A 5,919-nucleotide genomic window follows, 5' to 3' on the forward strand; every position below is an offset into this window, starting at 1 on the left:
GTGGAGGACTGTTAACCCGGGACAGTTAAATAAATCGAGTAAAAAAGTATGTTTCAGACCCTTAAACAAATTATCACGGGCTATAAAGCTGCTGTAGCTAACAACATTAAACATATGTGTTACAGGCGCATGCTCATCAGCTTGGCTTTTACAAATTACGTGTGGCTCATGTCCAGTTTGACAGGAAACAGTGGATGTATTTTAAGACCAATCAGAGGCGGTTGCTAGGCGGACCAGAATGGGCCGGCCAATCAGCGTTTTCCTACAAATGCGAGCTGACGTATGTCGTCACTGGTCGCGACGTGTCTTCTCATTGGCCATAGACTTCCGGGGAGCGCAGAGAGGCGGAGAAAGGAAGTAGGTAAACAGATTTAAACCAAGTTTGAATCATTGCTTCTGTTTGCTACTACTGTTAGAAAACGTCGTAACCGAAGAGGTGTGGATGCTAATACAAACTCTGGAGCAGTTTTTTCACGTTAATGAAGATGTCTGGATGCTAAAACAAACACAGGAGCTGCAGTTTTTGTTTAACACGAGTGAGACTGGACGCCGAACACACCTGCAGCGCGAAATAAGGCAAACAGGTAGCGGCTAGCGTTAGCGTTATCGGAGAGCGTTAGCATCAGTGGCGACCGCTAGCATTAGCATTACCTTGCAATGATATGTTTGATTCAATTTCAGTCCTTTATACCGCGTGGGTAAGAGTTTGTTTGTGTTTCTGTGACTGAGGCGTCCCTGGCATGAGTTGTAGATTGATGAGAACACAATGGACATCTGATAATCGGTGTAAATCCCTGTTAGTATTTGTTTTCACTTTACCGACATTTTACATCTCATTTTGTGTTCCATCCTTATCATTTTAAATCAGTTTATGGTGGTTTAACACGTCTTTGTCATCGGCTTTTTGCTGTTTGTGGTCATTTTATATAATTATGCATCTCTGCTTGTGTACTTTACACGTGGATGTTAGCATTAGCATTAGTTTCGAACGCTAGCATTAGCTTTGAGCGTTAGCATTAGCCTTGTCTGTCTTTGGGGCTTTCTTTAAGTCAGTTTATGGCCGATTATGATGTCGATGTGATCATTTTGCGTCTATTTGTGGTGGTATGGCATCGTTTTACGTTTCTGGGTGACTGTTTTACATCAACTTATGTTCAGCTTCTTTGTGGTTGTTCAACATAGTATTGCATGTTTGTTGTTTTGTGTCTATTCCGGGGCATTTAACGTTTCTTGTAGGCCATTTTGTGTTTCAGTGTAGCATTTAAGCTTCTCATTGTGATCATCTTGCGGTTCAGTTAGTCTCTTTGTCGTTTTGTGTGTCTTTGTATCTATGTAGTAGCAATCTGCCCGTCCATAGCCACCCATTGCTCCCTTATTGTATATATTATTGATTAGACATTTGTTGGTGATAACTTGAGACTTTATTGAGCTCAATTTTGTGTTACACACAAGCTTGAAAACTAGATCTCTCTGAGATCAATAAAGTCATATTCTAGTAACAATTTATTCACCTCAAAACTCTGATTGTCAAGGTTCTAGTGCTAGGTTTTCAGTGTTGTATTCTTCTACAGTGCTCAAGTTTTGGAGGTGCACTTTTTTTATTGGTAATGTTATTTGTTTTTCAAGTGTTGTACTTGTGTTTTCCAGGTTTACTCCTTCAGCTGCTGCAGCCTGGACAGGAACACCAGCTCTCACCTTTCAGACCAAACAGGTATGTGTCCTAAAGATTTACCCAGTCTGAGAAAAATGTGTTGATGAGCTGAATTATGAATGCTAGTAATAGTGTTCTTGTTTAAATCCTTGGTATTTAATAAGTTTAGAATTGAATATAATAATAACTAATTAAAGTTTTTATTATGCTTTTCACAGTAGTGTACATGATGTATTGATATTTTTCCTTTGTATATTTCTCTTTTTATTTCCTCCAGGTTCACCACTTTATCCTCGATCACAGAGAGTCTTTGTACAATGAAGAAGTTATTTGAGATCAGGACTGAGGCTTCCAGGTAATTCACAAACAGTTTAACATCAACTGTCCAACACAGAGCACTGACATGAAATTATATATCTTCAGTAATTGATCTGAAGTCTGAATAGTTTAATTTGTCACAAAAAGACATAACTCATTATTCAAATATATTTTCATAGTTCATGAATGTATAGTTCAAAGAAAATGTAGAATTTAAACATCAGCTCCCTGTCTTCCTCTCTCTGTCTCTGCCCCCAATTTCAATGAAATTGAAACTTCAAACATATGAGAGACAGTTTTTACCTTTCCTAATATTTCTTATTCTACTGAAATGACTTTATTAAGGATAATTTAATAGATTATTTTACTAAAATTTTCACAGTTTTTCATGCCTTACTATACTATGACATTTTTGACTCCTTACTATACTATGGTGTTTTATGATGGTGTTTGACCCCTTACTATACTATATCAGTTTTTCATGCCTTACTATACTATGGCATTTTTTGACACCTTACTTTATTGTGACATGCAACTGAAGACAAAGGAACTGTCTTAAAACAGAATCTTACATTTGTTTTCCACAGACACATATTCACACACACACACCTCTATAGATTATCTTTGATTTTGTGTTTCCCATTTAATTTTGGTATTTTGCTATTTCAAACAGTGCAATATCAGTACTCAAATCCAATCTAATATTGCACAATATAATGTATATAATACTATATAGTCCTGTTTATACTGTTCATATTGTTTATACTTTGCATATATTGTAATGTTAACTCACTTTGTATTTTTTCTTGCTTGTAACATGCCTTTTTATACTATGACATTTTTTGACCCCTTACTATATTGTGACGTTTTATGATGGTTTTGGACCCCTTACTATACTGTAACAGTTTTTCATGCCTTACTATACTATGGCATTTTTTGACTCCTTACTTTATTGTGACATGCAGCTGAAGACAAAGGAACTGTCTTAAAACAGCATCTTACATTTGTTTTCCACAGACACGCATATTCACACACACACACACACACCCCTCTACAGTGTGGATTATCTTTGATTTTGTGTTTGCCATTTCATTTTGGTATTTTGCTTTTTCAAACAGTGCAAGATCAGTACTCAAATCCAATCTAATACTGTACAATATAATATATATGGTACTATATAGTTCTATTAATACTGTTCATATTGTTTATACTTTGCATATATTGTAATGTTAACTTAATTTGTATTTTTTCTTGCTTGTAACATGCCTTTTTATACTATGACATTTTTTGGCCCCTTACTACACTATAACAGTTTTTCATGCCTTACTATACTATGACATTTTTTGACTTCTTACTATATTATGACGTTTTATGATGGTTTTGGACATCTTACTATACCGTGACGTTTTTTGGCCATTTTTGACCCCTTTACTATACTATGACATTTTTTGACTCCTTTCTTTATTGTGACATGCAGATGAAGACAAAGGAACTGTCTTAAAACAGCATCTTACATTTGTTTTTCACAGACACGCATATTCACACACACACACACCCCTCTACAGTGTGGATTATCTTTGATTTTGTGTTTGCCATTTCATTTTGGTATTTTGCTTTTTCAAACAGTGCAAGATCAGTACTCAAATCCAATCTAATACTGTACAATATAATATATATGGTACTATATAGTTCTATTAATACTGTTCATATTGTTTATACTTTGCATATATTGTAATGTTAACTTAATTTGTATTTTTTCTTGCTTGTAACATGCCTTTTTATACTATGACATTTTTTGGCCCCTTACTACACTATAACAGTTTTTCATGCCTTACTATACTATGACATTTTTTGACTCCTTACTATATTATGACGTTTTATGATGGTTTTGGACATCTTACTATACCGTGACGTTTTTTGACCCCTTTACTATACTATGACATTTTTTGACGCCTTACTTTATTGTGACATGCAGCTGAAGACAAAGGAACTGTCTTAAAACAGCATCTTACATTTGTTTTCCACAGACACGCATATTCACACACACACACACACACACCCCTCTACAGTGTGGATTATCTTTGATTTTGTGTTTGCCATTTCATTTTGGTATTTTGCTTTTTCAAACAGTGCAAGATCAGTACTCAAATCCAATCTAATACTGTACAATATAATATATATGGTACTATATAGTTCTATTAATACTGTTCATATTGTTTATACTTTGCATATATTGTAATGTTAACTTAATTTGTATTTTTTCTTGCTTGTAACATGCCTTTTTATACTATGACATTTTTTGGCCCCTTACTATATTATGACGTTTTATGATGGTTTTGGACCCCTTACTATACTATGACATTTTATGATGGTTTTGGACATCTTACTATACCGTGATGTTTTTTGACCATTTTTGACCCCTTTACTATACTATGACATTTTTTGACGCCTTACTTTATTGTGACATGCAGCTGAAGACAAAGGAACTGTCTTAAAACAGCATCTTACATTTGTTTTCCACACACACACACACCCGTCTACACAGTGTGGATTATCTTTGATTTTGTGTTTGCCATTTAATTTTGGTATTTTGCTGTACTATATACTATAAATAATACTATGTAGTCCTGTTTATACTGTTCTTATTGTTTATACTTTGCATATATTGTAATATGTGAACTCACTTTGTATTTTTTCTTGTTTGTAACATGCCTTTTTCTATTTTTGCTGCTGCAACACTGAATTTTCCTGTTGTTAGCCTTACTCAAATAAATACTTCTGAACACTGAATATTTTGTTGGTCTGTTATCAATATTGCATGAAAGTGAATATTCTTAGCCAGAGGGGTTAGGGTTACGGCCTTTAGTCAGAGGTTAGGGTTAGGGTTACAGGTTTCTTTTAACCCACTTGTAGCCAGGGGGTAGGGCTAGGGTTATGGCTTTCTAGCCACTTTTAGCCAGAGGTTAGGGTTAGGGTTACAGGTTTCTTTTAACCCACTTGTAGCCAGGGGGTAGGGTTAGGGTTACAGGTTTCTTTTAACCCACTTGTAGCCAGGGGGTAGGGCTAGGGTTATGGCTTTCTAGCCACTTTTAGCCAGAGGTTAGGGTTAGGGTTACAGGTTTCTTTTAACCCACGTGTAGCCAGGGGGTAGGGCTAGGGTTATGGCTTTCTAGCCACTTTTAGCCAGATGTTAGGGTTAGGGTTATGGTCTTTAATCAGAGGTTAGGGTTAGGGGTTAGGGTTATGGCTTTCTAGCCACTTTTAGATTAGACTTTCTAACCTCAATTATAAAATTTAAATGCCAGGTGAAAATAGAGTTGGCATTTCTGCATTACAAAATCATTTTTGTGATATTAATTCAAAAATAGAGAAAGTCAACTCAAAAGTGAAGCTACAAAATTTTATTAATTCTGTTCCAGACAAGATTTAACAAACCACAACAATGACAGATGACACATTAATACATCTCTAAGAACATTTCTACTTTTTTATTACTTTTATTGTCCTCTTCAAGCAATGCAGTCCTCTCGTCCCCCTCCTGCAGAGACAGAACATGCTAATCACAGAAACCTTCCAAACTTTCAAGTCCTGAAACTTTGTTACAAATATTACAAAATATTGCAATTTTGACGCCATACTATACTATGACATTTTTTGGCCATTTTTGACGCCATACTAAACTATGAAATTTTTTGGCCATTTTTTAACAATTTTTGAAGCCTTACTATGCTATGACATTTTTTGACCGTTTTTTGACACCTTAGTATACTATGACATTTTTTGACCGTTTTTGACACCTTAGTATACTATGACATTTTTTGAGCGTTTTTGACGCCTTAGTATACTACGACATTTTCTAAGCGTTTTTGACGCCATACTAAACTATGACATTTTTTGACCGTTTTTGACGCCATGCTATACTATGACATTTTTTGAGCGTTTTTGACGCC

The 5,919-nt window shown here is 35.2% G+C and overlaps 2 long non-coding RNA genes across 2 annotated transcripts in view; one reads left to right on the forward strand and one right to left on the reverse strand.

Annotated features, from left to right (window-relative positions):
* Positions 1–275: 275 nt before the first annotated feature.
* LOC127142397 (uncharacterized) lies at positions 276–4,603 on the forward strand. The gene is made up of 3 exons (XR_007813093.1): positions 276–584; positions 1,648–1,711; positions 1,929–4,603. It is a non-coding gene; the product is annotated as an uncharacterized LOC127142397 (long non-coding RNA).
* Positions 4,604–5,387: 784 nt separating this feature from the next.
* Positions 5,388–5,919, reverse strand: part of LOC127142401 (uncharacterized) — a 14,986-nt gene continuing 14,454 nt past the window's right edge. Inside the window, exon 3 of the long non-coding RNA XR_007813141.1 lies at positions 5,388–5,507. This is a non-coding gene — a long non-coding RNA (uncharacterized LOC127142401). The remainder of the gene's footprint in view (positions 5,508–5,919) is intronic.

This window comes from Lates calcarifer, linkage group LG1 (genome assembly GCF_001640805.2).
Source record: "Lates calcarifer isolate ASB-BC8 linkage group LG1, TLL_Latcal_v3, whole genome shotgun sequence".
Classification (NCBI taxonomy): Eukaryota; Metazoa; Chordata; class Actinopteri; family Centropomidae; genus Lates; species Lates calcarifer.